Genomic DNA, 19,469 nt, shown 5'->3' with positions numbered 1-19,469 from the left:
TGGTATCCACTAGTGTAAATATTTTAAATTGAAGATCGAATTCGTTTATGGTATTCATATAGGGTCAAGGATTGTAGCTGTAAAAAATCATCAAAATCAGAGTTAAAATAACCGTTAAATCCTGATTTTTCGTTTATAACTGTCGAAAAGTTTTGTCTCGTTATTTGATCTCTGAATGTTTGTTTTTTGCAATTTTTGGCGTATGCGATCTCGAAGCATATATAAACAAGTTTGGCGGTTGGATCGTTGAAATTAGTTTCGTAGGATGCGTATCCCATCAAAACGATAGATTCACTAACACTTAAGAGTTTATTTATACTTTCATCAAGTATAACGTAAGATTTTGTGGTATCCACTAGTGTAAATATTGTAAATTGAAGATCGAATTCGTTTATGGTATTCATATAGGGTCAAGGATTGTAGCTGTAAAAAATCATCAAAATCAGAGTTAAAATAACCGTTAAATCCTGATTTTTCGTTTATAACCGTCGAAAAGTTTTGTCTCGTTATTTGATCTCTGAATGTTTGTTTTTTGCAATTTTTGGCGTATGCGATCTCGAAGCATATATAAACAAGTTTGACATTGGATCGTTGAAATTAGTTTCGTAGGATGCGTATCCCATCAAAACGATAGATTCACTAACACTTAAGAGTTTATTTGTACTTTCATCAAGTATAACGTAAGATTTTGTGGTTTCCACTAGTGTAAATATTTTAAATTGAAGATCGAGTTCATTTATTGTATTCATATAGGGTCAAGGATTGTAGCTGTAAAAAATCATCAAAATCAGAGTTAAAATAACCGTTAAATCGTGATTTTTCATTTGTAACTGTTGAAAGTTTTGTCTCGTTACTTGATCCCTGAATATTTGTTTTTTGCAAGTTTTGGCGTAGACGATCTCGAAGCATATATAAACATGTGTGACGGTTGGATCGTTGAAATTAGTTTCATAGGTTGCGTATCCCATCAAAACGATAGATTCACTAATACTTAAGAGTTTATTTATGCTTTCATCAAGTATAATGTAAGATTTTGTGGTATCCACTACTGTTAATATTTTAACTTGAAGATCAAATACATTCATTGTATTCATATAGGGCCAAGGAGTGTAGATGTAAAAAATCTTCAAAATCGGAGTTAAAATAACCGTCGAAAAGTTTTGTCTCATTACTTGATCTCTGAATGTTTGTTTTTTGCAATTTTGGGCGTATGCGATCTCGAAACATATATAAACATGTTTGACGGTTGGATCGTTGAAATTAGTTTCGTAGGATGCGTATCCTATCAAAACGATAGATCCACTAACACTTAAGAGTTTATTTATATTTTCATCAAGTATAACATAAGATTTTGTGATATCAACTAGTGTAAATATTTTATATTGAAGATCGAATCATTCATTGTATTCATATAGGGTCAACCAGTGTAGCTGTAAAAAATCATCAAAACTAGAGTTAAAATAACCGTTAAATCGTAATTTTTTGTTTATAACCGTTGAAAAGTTGTCTTGTTTCTTGATCTCTACATGTTTGTTTTTTTGCAATATTTGGCGTATGCGATCTCGAAACATATATAAACAAGTTTGACGGTTGGATCGTTGAAATTAGTTTTGTAGGATGCGTATCCCATCAAAACAATAGATTCATTAATACTTAAGAGTTTATTTATACTTTCATCAAGTATAACGTAAGATTTTGTGGTATCCACTAGTGTAAATACTTTAAATTGAAGATCGAATTCATTCATTATATTCATATAGGGTCAAGGAGTGTAGCTGTAAAAAATCTTCAAAATCAGAGTTAAAATAACCGTTAAATCGTGATTTTTCGTTTATAACCGTCGAAATTTTTTGTCTCGTTACTTTATCTCTGAATTTTTGTTTTTTGCAATTTTTGGCGTGTGCGATTTCAAAGCATATATAAACAAGTTTGACGGTTGGATCGTTGAAATTAGTTTCGTAGGATGTGTATCCCATCAAAACGATACATTAACTAACACTTAGAGTTTCTTTGGGTTAAATATTAGGCAGGAAATGGATGAAACTCTTGAAATATGAGGCGGGAAATTAATTATTATAATATTTTTATGTGTTTGGTATTTTTAAATTACTTGATATTTTTAATTTTAATTTGTTTTATGATTGTTAATCTCAATCTTTGCCTATAATATACTATAAAAATAAATAAATAAATAAAACTTAAATTTTTAAAATTTATATAGAATAATAATTAAGAAACAATATATACATATTCATTATATCTATTGCATTTTATAGTAAGTTTTTTTTAGTAGTTTAAAGAATTAAAATCATCAAAATAGCATTTTTCTTATCGTGTTGAAAGAGGTTACCCGCGTGTCACTCTTGTGTAAACCTGTTAAGGACCCGTTATTAACGGGTTATTATCGTGTGACCCGATAATGACTCGATGAGTTATCGTGTGACTCGATAATGACTCGATGAGTTATCGTGTTGACCCGAAACCCGTTATTTTCGTGTCATTTACGTGTCGTGTTAATGGGTTGTGTAACAAATTGTCAAGTCTAATCAAAAGTGAGAGTAAAATAGAAAAAATAGGGATATGATTGTCATTTTGTCAAAAGGTACAAAATTACTATTTTACCATCCTTTTTGTCAAGAGTGTCTAAAAAATGAGGGTAAAATTGAAAAAAGAAAAATGGCAAAAAGTTGACCACGAGGGTTTTCTTAATATATAGAATAGATATATAAACAAACTAAAATTGTTAGAGACTGGTCGTATACTTAGTATCGAAAATGACTTAGAAAACACGAGTTCATTATCATGTGACGTTCTGTGTTAATGAAATAAAGATATATAAACAACACATTCACATATTTTTATTTTATTAGCATAAGAAGTTAGCGTGATATATAACTCATGCCATATAAATTGCACATGTGCTATATGAGTCATTCTCTACCATTGTCATTAGGTTTTCATGCAAGGGGGAGAGGATCCCCTCCAGACCCAAACCCACCGGATCCTTCTTCTTTGGTCCTCTCCCAGATTGTTTACAATGAGTTAAAGACCATGAAGAATTCAAGTCTCTCTCTCTCTGCTATCTGCACACATCATCATCTTCTATTCTTTAAATGTTGCAGAAAAAATCAGGAAAAATGTACCACCATCAAAGTTATTGTTAGTATTCACCACCAGTCCGTATGGAAAGATACACACATGGGAAGCTTGAGAAAAAGCTTGATCACGAAGCCAACTCTGGAGAAGCACGACGCCGACTCCGGGAAGACCAACGACGCTGACTTGGGTCGTGCAAATCCAACTAGTTTTTGGAAGGATTTCTATGTTCCTTTCTGTTCCATTTGTAACTCCTCTGCTGGAAAAAAAAATGAAAAACATATGCATAAGGGACATATATAAATGTATAAGGTAAGCTAATTTATCAGAGGGTATCATTCTGATCAATTAAAGAATTTGCTTAACAAAAACAGGTACAAAATAGACAGAATAGCCACAGAGAACATATTCAACTTCTTCATGATTTTGTTGCACATTAGAACCTTTAACTGATTTTTGAATCCCTTCTAGCTCCATTGCAACTTCTTTCATCGTGAGACGTCTCTTTCCATTCAAGTCCAAGCATCTTCTTGCAAGGCAAGCAACTGCCTGAATCTGTTCTTTACTTCCCTCCTTCATAATCCGAACATCAACGATATCAAACAGACGTTTCTCTTCCATTTTAAGAATGAAGTATGTGGCTAGACTTTTGCCTTCTTCCGATCTTGTGAATGAAATTGGGTTTTGACTTGTCAAGAGCTCAACGAGGACTACCCCGAAGCTATAAACATCGCTCTTTTCAGTGAATTGGCTTGATTGGAAGTACTCCAGATCCAAGTATCCAAAAGTGCCTTGAACTAGTGTTGTTACATGAGTTTGATCGATGAAAATTGATCTTGAAGTTCCAAAATCAGCTACTTTTGCTCTGTACTTGTCATCTAAAAGTATGTTTGTGGATTTAATATCACGATGATAAATGGGAATGGAAGCTGATGAGTGCAGGTAGAAAAGAGCTCTAGCGACCTCAATGGCAATTCTTAAGCGCATATCCCACGTAAGAGGAAACTCTTTTCATTATCTTCACGGATATACTCGCAAAAGATATCCTTTAAATCTTAAAGTTGATGGCGCCTCTTGTTATTTTTCAAAGATATCCTTTAAATCTTAAAGTGGTCCTTGGCCAATTTCCTATGATTTGGTTTTTAAAATTTAACATATTTCTTTCTATGATTGTATCGATGATTTGAATACCATACGAATCTGATAATTCAATCTGATCCGATCGGAATCCAATTTATTTACGGAATATATGTCTATTCAATTTGAATTGACATTCCAACTTCTAGAACATGTTTATGAATTTATTTTGATATTATATACGAAATAACCATGCTTGGATGCGAATAGACATAACTACACATTAGAAAATGTGTGAGAATTTGAACTCTCCAGACGAAGTCGAGCTAGCGGTATAACCTAGGTAGAGAGCGCTAGTCATGCTATTTGGCTCAGACAAGAATTGTCTGCCCTTCCACTTTTGGTGCCCTTCTGTTTGTGTGGTCACGGTTAAACCACGTAACATTTTATATTACTATTCATTTTTGTTTTATTATCTCTATAAAAAAACAATATAAAATGTTGACATGGCTTAACTGTGACCACACAAAACAGAAGGACACGGGAGGGCACTGGAAGTGGGAGGGCAGACAATCCTTGTCTATTTGGCCTAGCTGATTGGTTGCCCTTGTCAGAAGCTCTAATCATGAGGTTCTATTTCATCCTACCACTCGCTCGATATGCTACATGTGCAATAAATTTTATTATAAATTTTCATTATGCGTTAACATTTAATAGTCAGAGAATATTAAGTTTAAAAGAATATGTTTATCTGAAAGTTGCAGGGTGAGAGAGAATGTAAATGTTTCACCTGAAACTAGAAGGAGGAGGGTGAATATATTTATACATTGTCACATTATGTAGGAAAAATAAGAAGGGAAAGAGGAGAAACTGTCTTTTAACTTTATGTCCTCCCTTCTCCTTAGCTGTGATACTACATTCCCATCCTACCATGTCCTCAGATAGGCGGGCTCCAATCAAAAAATGGATTCCAAATCTACTACCCTCCTTCACTTCCCCTCCCCCAACCGGCATACCTATGCAGGATCCTAATTGAGGTTAAGTGTTGGGTATTTACATACCCTTAGTCTCACCCTCTACCCATATGATACTTTGTTTGTATATATTTGCAGGAGTTCGTCAAGTGGATTTACATCTGGTAGACACCTTCTCAATTCGGAGTTTTGCTTTATTCGAGGATGTGATGGTGGTGACGATGTGGTCTCTTCCGCTAAAGATTAGAGTTTTTTGCTTTTTGTTTTCTAGCCTTCAGACCTAAGCTTATATGGGTCTTTCATTATATCTTGAGTTGTTACTCTCGTTTTCTTGGACCTTTTACATTTTTTGTAGTTATTTACCCTGTCCTTTTTGAACTTTGTACTAGTTTTTGCCTTAATGAAAATTGACTTTCTGATTAAAAAAAAAGGGTATAGTTACCTTACCATTCAAAATGTTAGGCACCCACTAGTTTGTACGTGCTATCTTAGCAAGAGAAGTTTAGCTGCAACTAAACTACCTATTTTTTTGGTCGACATTCCATTAAATACAAGCTTGAATTGATTGACACATCAGATGATATCAGTGTGTGTCATTAGGTTTTCTTCGAAAGGACAAGTGCCATTACGTTAGTAGCCCGCATTTCAAGTCTTTTTTTTCTTTCTTTAGTTTGTTTTTTTATAAATTTAAATTTCTATTTTGGGGAATTAGTTTAGTAGCCCTCTTACACAACCACCAATAGACCCGGCAGTTTCTGACACGACACGATGACACGACACGAAAACGACACGAAAATAACGGGTTTCGGGTCAACACGATAACTTATCGGGTCATTATCGGGTGACCCGTTAAGAACCCGTTAATAACGGGTTGTTAACGGGTATACACGCGGGTAACACGTGGGTAACCTGTTTCGACCCGTTAAGAAAAAAATGATTTTGATAATTTTAAAGTTTAATTACTAAAAGATTTATTATAAAATACAATAGCCCTATTAATATATTATATGTACAATATATTCTATATTAAATATATAGTTTTGTATTATTATTCTATATAAGTTAAAAAAAACAAAAATTTTGTCATTATTTATTTTTATTATGAGAGTTCCTTATTATCAATACTAGGATATCATATGGGAGCTCTCCTTCCTTGAAGGAGGAAATTCTGACCCATAGGTTGTCAAGCAAAGGCCAAAGGGTTAGGACTTAGGAGTCATGCTGCTTCATTTGATTTTATAAAACCATGCACATTTGATTTTAGGGAGAGAGATAGAGAGTCCAACTTATAAAATCAAATATGCTTCCCTAAAAGGCTTAAAGCCTTAAACCATGCTACCAGAAGGAAACCGTGAGCCAGGCCCACCTCAATAGTCAATACCCTTGAAAAGTTTAGGATAATAAATTTTATTTAATATGTTGTTGTCCAAAATTAAAATAAACTAAGAAGACATACATACAAGTATGAAATATGTCAAAGAATATATAAACACTTGTGATTCATCATTATTCCTCTACCAGTATATAATGGTTACACTTACATTATCGTTTAGATTTTTAAAATCCTCCAAATCCTCATAAATAATGTTTTTTATTTGAGGGAAAAATTAATAAAGTTAATAATAATTATTGTAGAAGTGTAAAAAATGTAAAAAAAATATACAATCACTCATAATGACAAGCTTTACAACTTTCATGAAGGGGTCAGCTTCGAAATCCAACACTATAATCCATAAACCTTAAATTTATATTTAACCGTTGATTGTCATTTACGCCTTATTCTTGTTACTGAATTTCATTTTTAAAATTTTCTTTTTTGAAAACATGATCATCTGGCGGATGTAAGAAGATGAGCGGTTTAGATCTTTAATATCATGTTTCGATATTTACGGTTAATTGAAATATGAGTCGATGTCATATAGTTTGTAGAAACTTTATAAACATCAAGCAATATTTTCACTAACCATAAAACTCTGAACATAATATCAACGATCCAAACCGTTCATCTTTTGGCATCCTCTAATAGATCATGTTTTCAAAAAAAAAAAAATCTGAAAAAACAAAATTTGATGAGAAAAATGAAGCGTAAATGTAAACAACAATCAACGGTTAAATTTTAATCTATGATTTATATGATTATAGTGGCGAATTTCAAAGTTAAGCTCTTCACGAAAGTTGTAAAGCTTGTTATTACGAGCGTTTATATATTTTTTCTATATTTTTTATACTTCTACATTAATTAAAAAACTATTAAAGACTTCAAACAAAAAAAATAAATAAATAAATAAAAGCCACTAACAAAGCCAGCCCACTGACTTTGAGAGCCCAGGGCCCAGGCTGCCAGCCCACTGCCCAAATGCAAATGCCCAGTAGCCCTAAATAATAAATCTAATCCCTTTCTCTAGTGCCCCAAATCCTCATAAATAATGTTTTTTATTTGAGGGAAAAATTAATAAAGTTAATAATAATTATTGTAGAAGTGTAAAAAATGTAAAAAAAATATACAATCACTCATAATGACAAGCTTTACAACTTTCATGAAGGGGTCAGCTTCGAAATCCAACACTATAATCCAGAAACCTTAAATTTATATTTAACCGTTGATTGTCATTTACGCCTTATCCTTGTTACTGAATTTCATTTTTTAATGTAAGAAGATGAGCGGTTTAGATCTTTAATATCATGTTTCGATATTTACGGTTAATTGAAATATGAGTCGATGTCATATAATTTGTAGAAACTTTATAAACATCAAGCAATATTTTCACTAACCATAACACTCTGAACATAATATCAACGATCCAAACTGTTCATCTTTTGGCATCCTCTAATAGATCATGTTTTCAAAAAAAAAAAATCTGAAAAAACAAAATTTGATGAGAAAAATGAAGCGTAAATGTAAACAACAATCAACGGTTAAATTTTAATCTATGATTTATATGATTATAGTGGCGAATTTCAAAGTTAAGCTCTTCACAAAAGTTGTAAAGCTTGTTATTACGAGCATTTATATATTTTTTCTATATTTTTTATACTTCTACATTAATTAAAAAACTATTAAAGACTTCAAACAAAAAAAAATAAATAAATAAATAAAAGCCACTAACAAAGCCAGCCCACTGACTTTGAGAGCCCAAGGCCCAGGCTGCCAGCCCACTGCCCAAATGCAAATGCCCAGCAGCCCTAAATAATAAATCTAATCCCTTTCTCTAGTGACCCAAATCCTCATAAATAATGTTTTTTATTTGAGGGAAAAATTAATAAAGTTAATAATAATTATTGTAGAAGTGTAAAAAATGTAAAAAATATATACAATCACTCATAATGACAAGCTTTACAACTTTCATGAAGGGGTCAGCTTCGAAATCCAACACTATAATCCATAAACCTTAAATTTATATTTAACCGTTGATTGTCATTTACGCCTTATTCTTGTTACTGAATTTCATTTTTTAAATTTTCTTTTTTGAAAACATGATCATCTGGCGGATGTAAGAAGATGAGCGGTTTAGATCTTTAATATCATGTTTCGATATTTACGGTTAATTGAAATATGAGTCGATGTCATATAGTTTGTAGAAACTTTATAAACATCAAGCAATATTTTCACTAACCATAAAAACTCTGAACATAATATCAACGATCCAAACCGTTCATCTTTTGGCATCCTCTAATAGATCATGTTTTCAAAAAAAAAAAAAAAAAATCTGAAAAAACGAAGTTTGATGAGAAAAATGAAGCGTAAATGTAAACAACAATCAACGGTTAAATTTTAATCTATGATTTATATGATTATAGTGGCGAATTTCAAAGTTAAGCTCTTCACGAAAGTTGTAAAGCTTGTTATTACGAGCGTTTATATATTTTTTCTATATTTTTTATACTTCTACATTAATTAAAAAACTATTAAAGACTTCAAACAAAAAAGAAAAATAAATAAATAAAAGCCACTAACAAAGCCAGCCCACTGACTTTGAGAGCCCAGGGCCCAGGCTGCCAGCCCACTGCCCAAATACAAATGCCCAGCAGCCCTAAATAATAAATCTAATCCCTTTCTCTAGTGACCCAAATCCTCATAAATAATGTTTTTTATTTGAGGGAAAAATTAATAAAGTTAATAATAACTATTAGTTTGGGCGTGCAACCTTTTTTTCACGCAAAAAAGTATTATGTTTTTTTATTTAATTATTTATTAGTTTAAAATATATTTTTCTTAACAGGTAATGGGTCGGGTCATATTACCCGTTAATATTATCGGGTCGATTTCGGGTCGCGTCATTTTACCCGTTTATTTTAACGGGTGTTACACGACACGACCCGTTAAGATATCGGGTATGACACGAAAACGACACGAACACGGGCAACACGACACGAATGCCAGGTCTAACCACCAACCAACATTTCAGGTCTTTTTTTCTTTCTTTAGTTAGTTTTTTCTTTTTTTTTAAATTTAAATTTCTATTTTGGGGAATTAGTTTAGTAGCCCTCTTACACAACCACCAACCAAAAATAGTTCTGTTACTGAAGTGTATGTACTAGATCCTTTTACCAACCACCAACCATAACAGGTCGAGTCAATTTACTTGTTAATTTTAACGGGTAAAATGACACGATTTGTCAAGAATTCGTTAAGATAGCAAGTGTAACACGACATGATCCGTTTATTAGGCCTAATAAATAGTATCTCAAACTAAACGCTCGTCACAATTTAACAAAGTTAAAAAATTTTAAAAATAATTTTACACATGACTACTTAGAAGAAATTTTTAAATGCGATAGCCACACTGTCACATGTTTTTATTATAACTGTAGGATTATCTTAGAAAATCTCCTTGAATATAATAAAAATTAATATAGAGTCTCAGGAACCATTACTAAATTGAATGGGTCTTACAAATCCAACTAGTTTTTGGAAGGATCTCTATGTTCCTTTCTATTCCATTTGTAACTAGTCTAGTGAAAAAAAAATGAAAAACATATGTTGAAGGGACATATATAAACTTATAAGATAAGCGAATTTATCAGAGGGGATCATTCTGATCAATCAAAGAATTTGCTCAACAAAAACAGGTACAAAATAGACAAAATAGCCACAGGTAAATATAGAACCATATACAGAAAAAGTTAAAAACAAGTACAAATTAAACATCTTAGAGTTTAAAAAATACAAGAAAAAAATTAAAAACGTGCAGAAAGAAACATAATTAATAGATATGATTAAACAGAGGTACGTGAGCCGCTAAAAAATGTGTGTCAAAGTCATCTCCCTTTTCCAATATGCTAAATGTAGGTTGGACCAGTTTGCTCAAAACAGATTGGTGGTCCCTTAGCTTTAGGCTGAAGTAGACACTTTTGGGAGACAGAAGCTTCGGATGCAATTCAGAATCAGTTCCCAAAAGTTGTACCAAACGCAGCCTAAAATCGGTCCATGGTCATTGAAATTTGGACAACGATAGCAGAAGTCGATCAGTTAATGAAGCAATACTACTGTCCACGACTGAACTTGTTGATGTAGAAACAACATCCCAAGGACCAGTCACTTCATTTGGAACATATTTAACTTCTTCATGATTTTGCTGCACATTAGAACCTTTAACTAATTTTTGAATCCCTTCCAGCTCCATTGCAACTTCTTTCATCGTGGGACGTCTCTTTCCATTCAAGTCTAAGCATCTTCTTGCAAGGCAAGCAACTGCCTTAATCTGTTCTTTACTTCCCTCCTTCATAATCCGAACATCAACGATATCAAACAGACGTTTCTCTTCCATTTTAAGAATGAAGTATGTAGCTAGACTTCTGCCTTCTTCCGATCTTGTGAATGAAATTGGTTTTTGACTTGTCAGGAGCTCAACGAGGACTACTTCGAAGCTATAAACATCGCTCTTTTCTGTGAATTGGCTTGATTGGAAGTACTCCGGATCCAAGTATCCAAAAGTGCCTTGTACTAGTGTTGTTACATGAGTTTGATCGATGGAAATTGATCTTGAAGTTCCAAAATCAACTACTTTTGCTCTGTACTTGTCATCTAAAAGTATGCTTGTGGATTTAATATCACGATGATAAATGGGAATGGAAGCTGATGAGTGCAGGTAGAAAAGAGCTCCAGCGACCTCAATGGCAATTCTTAAGCGCATATCCCACGTAAGAGGAAACTCTTCATTATCTTCATGGATGTACTCGAAGAGGGTACCATTGGGAACATATTCATACACCAGTAGAGGAACCATTGTCTCCAAACAACACCCGAATAGCTTAACCACATTCCTGTGGTTAAGTTGTGAAAGAACGATAATCTCATTAATGAAAGGCCTAAGATTCCCTTCATCAATTACCTTCGACTTTTTCACAGCGACAATTCTTCCATCTGTCAACATTCCTTTGTAAACAGTACCTTGGCCTCCCTGACCAAGTATTCTGTTCACATTAAAATGATCTGTGGCCTTCTCTAGCTCCCTTGGATCAAATATTTTTATTTTCTCAACATTGACTTCACCGGAGCTCAATTGTTCTTTGATCAATAAGGCACCGTTTTGTTTGAAGAACTTCTCTCGGCGTTTAGTATCATTTCTTTTCTTCACTACCTTGTATAACCACCACGCAGCAGCAAGAAGAAGTAATAGCCCCAAGCTTGCACCAATACCTGCACAAATCAATACATTTTATACAAAAAAGTACCCAAATCTTTGGCTAATCTCTCTGGAAAATTTAGTGAACTGTTCAATTTTTTTCGCATTTGAATCCACTGAAAGTTGTTCCAGGCCAATTGAGGGGACAGAGGCGTACCTGGTTTCACTGTAGATTTCTTCTTTTCAGGAGGACCGAAATAGTAACATTCATAACTCCCAATAGTATTATTACAAATAAAAGTATATCCAAGATTTTCTAGCAAACAAGGGCTCTTCTGTGGATCCACACATTCATCGATATCTAATATGAATTAAGTGCAAAAGGATTGATTAACCAGATGGCAGAAGAATGAACATTATAAAAGATGAATTAGAAATATATAGTGAAAATATTTGCCTTGTATTTGAGGCTATTGCTTGAAATGCCGAACCAATTGTAGTTCAAAATAAAAACAAAATAATTAAAAAATTGTGAATTTGTGAGAGGTTTACCTTGGCATCCATCAGGAAGATACGGATTTCCTTCGTATCCCCTTTTGCAAGAACATCGAAACATTGAATTCTTGTTACTAAAAGAGGTGGAATTGATGAAACTTCCACTTTCACACACAGTTGAATTGTTGAAAGCTATTGATTTATTCGTTGCAAGCGAGTCAAATGTCCGTCTATCAAATGTCCGTCTATCTATCCTCCACTCCAGCACCACAGGAAAGTAGTCCATGTTTTGTATGTCTGAGGCTTTTCTTAGTCCTTCGTTCTCAAACCATTGTCGGTCTATTAAGAATGCATACTTGCATCCCTCTGTGCGTTCCCCGGTTTCCACGCTCTCTATAGTTGTATTGAATACCTGAAGATCCGAAGGGATTGTTGTCTGGCAGCAGTCAATCCCATTGCAGGTACTACTACTAACCATTTCGGCAGAAAGATAAGCACCCGCCAATGGTCGAACTGTTGACCATTGTCATCAGAGCCAAGTTGTTGCATCCGACAGCAGTGAATCTATTGTTGGATTGGGAGAAAACAAAAGGGCCTCCTTCCAAGCTCATCACATAGGCACTGGTCATATCACCACACGTTGACATTGCAGGATAGTTGACACGACATACATCCAGAACTTCAAGTTTGCTGCTATTTAAGAAAGGCTTGGAAGGATTATAAGTATCATTGCAGGATATCGAAAACCATTCATCAAGGTAGCAGTTGGGTCCAATTCCAAAGGGGTATGGAATCGTAACACCCCCACACTGTGCTTGGCAACCAGACTTTGCTAGAGGCGGTGATTGTGCCAATGCGCTACTCATTTGCCACAACAAAACCATCTGAAAAATTTGTACCACCATTTTCATCTCTCTCTCTCTTTCTCTGCCCTTGAACGTGACGGAGAAAATCCGAATTCCCCATCCGTGCTTTATAAGGAGGGGTACGACTAGTAATATATTCTTTTTGCCCATGTGAAAATTCTGTGCTGAATTTTCCTCGATGCGTTGTGCAGAAAGATCAAAGTCAAAGAATAAACATTGAAGGTCGGGATTGGATTCTAGTAACCATGATTGACAAATCTAATTGATAACTGTTACTCAAACCAATGATCTAATCCCAAGTATTTGTGATTGGATTACTATAATAGCAAATTTGTCATGTGCCGTTGACTAATTTACCTTAAGGATTTATAAACTAAATTTGACAATTAAATGATGTGTCACCAATAAGAAATAAGTATATTAATTAATACTTAGGTGATAATCCAATTACTACTTAGTGTTATGGTTTAATGTTATTCTTGGTACTACGGTATAATGTTATTTTTCTTCACTTGTAAGTGAGATGTTTTAAGTTTGATTCTCGTTAGAGTTGAATTTGAACTACATTATTGCCAACCGATTGTGAGATTTTGCCTACTTCCCCACACCTTTAGTTTAGATAATATCGTTTTTTAAAAAAAGAAAAATAATAATAATGCAATTATCAATCACCACTTAAAAAAATTTGGTTTCTTAACATTACCCTTAGTACGTCATTTTTTGGTGCTACTTAAGAAAGTTTTACCGGACTTTTCTTTTCTTTTCCTATATTTCCAAACTTTCTTTCTATTAATTTTTTTTAAAATTTTTTTAATTGTATAATTTTCCTTTTCTTTCCAGGGTTGATTCAAACATTTCAGCGCAGACCATCTTTGGACAGTGAAGGTTATCAGCCAAGTGTCCCTTGACAGTTCTAATTAGACATCCAAGTTGGAAATAGACTGCCAAATATCACCCTCTTTTGACTAGTGGGTGGCGGGAATAAAACAGAAAATTAACGCCACAGAAGTGGACAACACAAAAGCTGATTAAGATTTAGAAGCCTTGCCGTTATTGGTAGTCCAAAACGATAATTCTCTAGTCTTTTTCTAAAAAAATAAAAATACGAGACATAAAATATATACGAACGATGCAAGACGACATTTTTAAACTGCTAATAACAGTTTGCTGAGACAAACATACAACTGTCAAACACATCAATATTTTTACTACAAAAACATCAAGCAAAATCACAACAGACAGACACCACTAAAAAGCTGGTCAAAACCAGAGAAAAAAATAAAGAAAAAATTCTCGTTTCCAAACCTAGATCAGGGAAATCTCCAGTTTACATATATGCTAATAACAGTAGTGAATCTTTCGATGAAGCAGTACCTCCATCCAAACCCGACCCTGTTGATCTCGAAGTAATATCCCAAGGACAAGTTCCTTCTTTTCTAAGATATTCGACCTCGTCGTAGTCTTGTTGCAGGCTATAAGAAGCCTTGACTGATTTCTGAATCCTCTCGAACTCCATTGCCATTTCTTTCATCGTCGGCTGTCTCTTTCCACTCATATCCAGGCATCTGTATGTGAGGTTAGCAACTGACAGAATGTCATCCGTTACACCCTCCTCCTTAACTCGGGAATCAAGAATATCAAACGGACGATTCTCTTCCATCGAAAAATTGAAATATGTATGTAACCAGGCCTCTGATTTCAGGTGACCTTGTTAGAGAAACAGGCTTTTCTCCGGTCAATAGATCAAGAAGGACAACTCCGAAGCTATACACATCGCTCTTATCCGTCAACTGGCTCAATTGGAAGTACTCCGGTTCCAAGTACCCGAAGGTGACAACTACTATTGTGGTGAGGTGCATTTGGTCAATGGAAACTGATCTCGAAGTCCTGAAATTTGCAACTTTTGCTCTTATTTATCATTTAAGAGTATGTTTGTAGACTTGATATCCCTGTGGTAAATTGGAAAACCTGTTGCTGTATGTAAGTAGGAAAGAGCTTCGGTGGCAATCCTTAAGCGCATTTCCCATGTAAGTAAAAACTCCTCGGTTTCTTCATGCAGATATTGATAAATCATTCATTTCTGTATGAATTCATAAACTAAGAGAGGAACTTCTGTCTGTAAACAGCACCCTAACAATTTAACCACATTCCTGCGGTTAATTTGCGAAAGAATGACAATTTCACTAATGAACTGTGCAACTTCGCCTCCATCAACTAATTTAGACTTCTTTACAGCTACGATGCGTCCATCTGTCAACATTCCTTTGTAAACAGTACCTTGGCCTCCCTGGCCAAGGATTCTATCCACATTAAAATGGTAAGTCGCTTGCTCCAACTCCTTTGAATTGAACAACTTAATTTTCTCAACATTTACTTCACCAGAAGCCAATTGTTGCTCCAACAGTATACCACCATTTTGTTCAAAGAACTTCTCCTTGCGTTTAATGGCTTTTCTTTTCTGTATGAATTTGTGCAACCACCATGCACCAACGAGCAATAACAGGAATTCGAGACCACTGCCGATACCTCAATAACTTTAGAAAATAAGAAAGGATAGTACAAATATAACCAGAGATATTTAACTTTTTCATTTGTTGGAATGTGTTACATGGTTGGTTATGAATTGCTTTTCAAAATTCCAATTCATCTTGGTAATGCTAGATTATGCATTGTTACATATAGCATAGAACGTGTAGTGCAGGGACATACCTATTAAGATGATTTTGACCTACGATTTGCTATTCTTTGCGGGAATAGCATCCCCAATCCCCAACTGTATTCACACAAACTTGGTTCCTGCTACACGTCCTGTTGAGCACACGTTCATTAATGTCTGGATTAATTCGTATTGAAAAAAATTAGAAATTATTCCGTAAAGCATTGAAACTGTTGTATTAGAGTTTTACCTTGACATGCATTGAGAAGAAAAGGATTTCCTTCGTAGCCCCCTCTGCAAGTACATTCAAGCCTTAAGGATTCATTATATATGGAAACAGTGTCATTGTAGGATTGGCAATAAGGCCGGGTTGTGTCAGAACTCACTGTCGTCGCATTTACTTCCATAACGGTTCCAAACACATCAGCTGTGGAATGAAACAAGTTCCATTCCAGCACCACAGGAATATTGTCCCTGTCGTTGATGGTAGAAATGTTTGTTGAATTGTTGACATACCACTGAAACCATTTGCGGTCTACCAAGAATGCGGAATTGCATGAACTCCATCTTTGATTATCATCAGGTTGGAAACTGGTATTGAAGGCGGAGAGAAATGAAGGGATGGTAGTTTGGCAGCAGTCCACCCCATTGCATTCATTATGCCCGGTACCGTAACTCTTATTGATCGAAATGTTACAATCGGACTTACATCCACTTGAAATAGAGTAGCCGTCTGAGTTTAAGGTGATGTTGGTCGTAACATCACAACCTACTGCAGTGAACATGTTATCAATGGAATACGCAAAAGGGCTTCCCTCCAAGTTGGCCGTCTGGCGGTTGATTAGCTTGTTGTTGCAATTTGAGAAGGCGATCGGGTTTGTGACCTTGAATGTGTTTCTGTCCTCAACAGAAATTTCCAGCACCTCCTACTTGGTACGGCTCAAGAAAGGTTTTGGATTTCCAGCACCTCCTACTTGGTATGTCAAATTTTGAACAAGTCACATTAACACGAGGAAATTAGCGTGGAAATTGAATGGTAATGTTGATTTTTCTCTTCTTTTCTCAATTTTTTATTTATTTTTTTTATATATTTTTGTTGTTGCATTTAGTACTTGACGATTGAAAAATTAGGTGACTTGACGGTGAAAGACTGAAGCATGCTAATTTATAAATATATTATATATGTATAAGTCAAAATTCAAATTGCAAAATATCAGTCAAAGAATAAGAAAATTCATCAAAAAAGATTGGAGGAAGCATCAATCAATCTAATAAACTATTATCTGAAAATTTGATATTTTCAGCCTCTAAAAATTTAGAACAAAATATACTATATTCCTTGGTCAAACTTAAAAATTCTGTTATTCCATAATTTTAAAATTTATTTTCAAATGGTTAAATGATCATCGAATATGAACATCAGGTATATTCAATATGTGTTTTAAACCTCAATTAGCATCCTTGGAAAAAAAAAAAAAAAAAAAAAAATCACCAAAAGTTGATATAGCCGTTAAATCGTGATGGACAACTATGTACGTGCTAGCCGATACCCGAGGGTGACGAAAGTCATTTATTGAGTGCAAATGCTGAAAACAAAGGGCAGATAAGACTTATAAATATAAAAGAATAATGAATATGTAATTAAGGAACGTGTTCAGAGCACACATCTAATCTAGAACACTAAAAGAAATAATATAAAATTGAATGAATAAAAGAATGGATCCTACACCAAGAGGACTCGAAGATGCCAATGTGGAAGTGCCTGGACGCCGAGATTGTATGCCTCAATTCTAAGTCCTGAAGGGGATGCAAAACAAATATGAGTGGACTAAGTTGATATATATATATATAATAAAACAGTTATCAACGTACTAACCCCAGGTTTTATGAAAACACATATATCATGATAAACATAGGTTTTCCGAAACCCAGCATGTCGTGCAATGTCTAAAATCATAACTTGTATATACAATAATCACTAGTGAATGTCCAATAACCCCCAGGCCCCATGCTGGCTCCCCGTCTCTGAGCAGACAATCAGAGGAAAATACACTCCAGGCCCCATGCCGGCTCCCCGTCCCTGTGCTAAATAGCCAGAGGAAACACACTTCAGGCCCTATGCCAACACCAAAACTGTCTTCCAGGACGGACCGGATCTATCCCTACGTCCCGTAGCGGAAATGACCACTAGGTAAGTACAAAACCAATGAACATACATATATTTAAAAGCAACTTCATAGTATAAAGTCATTCATCATCTATACTATAAAGAGGTGTTCTAAACATGTTCTAAATATCATATCGTTATCCATCAGATATTCTATAAGAACACAGGTTATAGGAAAAATAGTAATAATTCAAACTAACCTCAATAAGCATATTATCTCATAAAACATAGTGATCAAATCATGTTTTTCATGTATGCATTTCTACTATCAAAACATGTATTTTTAGAAGGGGTTCACTCATAGTAGTCACGCAACTAGTGAAGATGGAAACACCACAGTTAATTGCCCCTAAGCACATAAATGGTACATTTAGTCAAACTCTACTCAAATGATTGAATTTGGAAAAACTGACTTCAAAAACGGGTCCAGGACGTCGAAATTAGCCTAGGAGGATGACGGACAAAAACCCGCAAAGTCAACGTTGACCTTTGACCGGTCAAAGTCAAAGTCAACGGATCAGGTCTGTTAACCGGATTTGGGCTTAGGGTTGGATCCGGGTTGGGCCCTAAGGGTTTAGGGTAAATGCGTTTTAGGGGAAATAGGTTTAGGGCTTGGGCTTGCTGCCGGGCTTGGTAGGACGGCCCAAAGGCTGGGATAAAAGGTTAAAGGGACACGGGTTGGGCTGCCCTAAGGGATGGGTTACGTTGAATGGCCCAAAGGCCTATCCACAAGGGTTTTGGGGTTTAAACCAAATAAAAGGATAAGGGTTTGGGCCTTATTGGCAACGGGCCAAACGCCACGTTTTACACGGCCCAAAGGGTTTGGTTTGAAGAGGCTTTGGGCTTGAAAGCCCGGCCTGAGTTCAAAACATGGGTCGCCGGACCCAAAGCAAGGGGAAGGCCGGAATTCGGCCGGAAAACTGAACAAACTTTAAACTCTCATAACTTTGTCAATACTCAACGAAATCGAGTGATTCAAAAACTAAAATCATAGCTCTCGAAGAGACGAAGAGAATGGTACCTTGCACGACGTCCAAATCGTCGTGGTTTGACCATAAAATGCCTCTAAATCCGTGTAGGTCGCCGGAAACTGGGTAAGATTCAAATGAATATAACCTCTTCAATACTAAACTAAATTGGATGAAACAAAAAGGAAAGTTGTAGTACTCAGTGAGATGAAGAGATTGATACCTTTCACCCCGGCCAAGCCGCCGTGGTTTCGCCGGAAATTGCCTCGAAAGGGGCGGCGCTTGCCGAAAAATTTGGAAAAGCTACTCCGAGCTATTTTCTGCGATTCACACGTATAGAACACTTAAAACAACCTTCGATCTAACCCTAAAACACAACCCAAGGGTTTCTAGAAGCTTACCAACGTCGGAAAAACACGAAACACGTCGGAGAAGATGATGAACAGTGACACCATCACTGTTGGGGTTCCGTGAAGGTTTGCTTGAGTTTTCCTGAGATTCCTACGTCCAGTGATGTTGGTTTGGGGTTTTGTTGCTTGTGAGTGATGAAATCGAGAAGAGAGGGAGAGATCATAGAGGTAGTGCACGGGGAGGGAGAGGTCCA

The 19,469-nt window shown here is 35.2% G+C and overlaps 3 pseudogenes across 1 annotated transcript; all 3 read right to left on the bottom strand.

Moving 5' to 3' along the window:
• Positions 1-2,890: 2,890 nt before the first annotated feature.
• LOC137709097 (wall-associated receptor kinase-like 1 pseudogene) lies at positions 2,891-5,187 on the bottom strand (annotated as a pseudogene).
• Positions 5,188-10,579: 5,392 nt separating this feature from the next.
• On the bottom strand, positions 10,580-13,119 carry LOC137709098 (wall-associated receptor kinase-like 8 pseudogene; annotated as a pseudogene). The gene is made up of 3 exons (XR_015958128.1): positions 12,266-13,119; positions 11,931-12,074; positions 10,580-11,787 (listed from the first exon to the last, which is right to left on the bottom strand). The product of XR_015958128.1 is annotated as a wall-associated receptor kinase-like 8 pseudogene (transcript).
• A 1,282-nt stretch (positions 13,120-14,401) lies between these two features.
• Positions 14,402-19,320, bottom strand: LOC137709099 (wall-associated receptor kinase-like 1; annotated as a pseudogene).
• Positions 19,321-19,469: the final 149 nt, after the last annotated feature.

Source organism: Pyrus communis, chromosome 17, assembly GCF_041283825.1.
Source record: "Pyrus communis isolate YQ-2024b chromosome 17, ASM4128382v1, whole genome shotgun sequence".
Lineage (NCBI taxonomy): Eukaryota > Viridiplantae > Streptophyta > Magnoliopsida > Rosales > Rosaceae > Pyrus > Pyrus communis.
The sequence above is the reverse complement of the archived record's forward strand: the minus strand, read 5'-3'. Positions and strand labels throughout refer to the sequence as shown.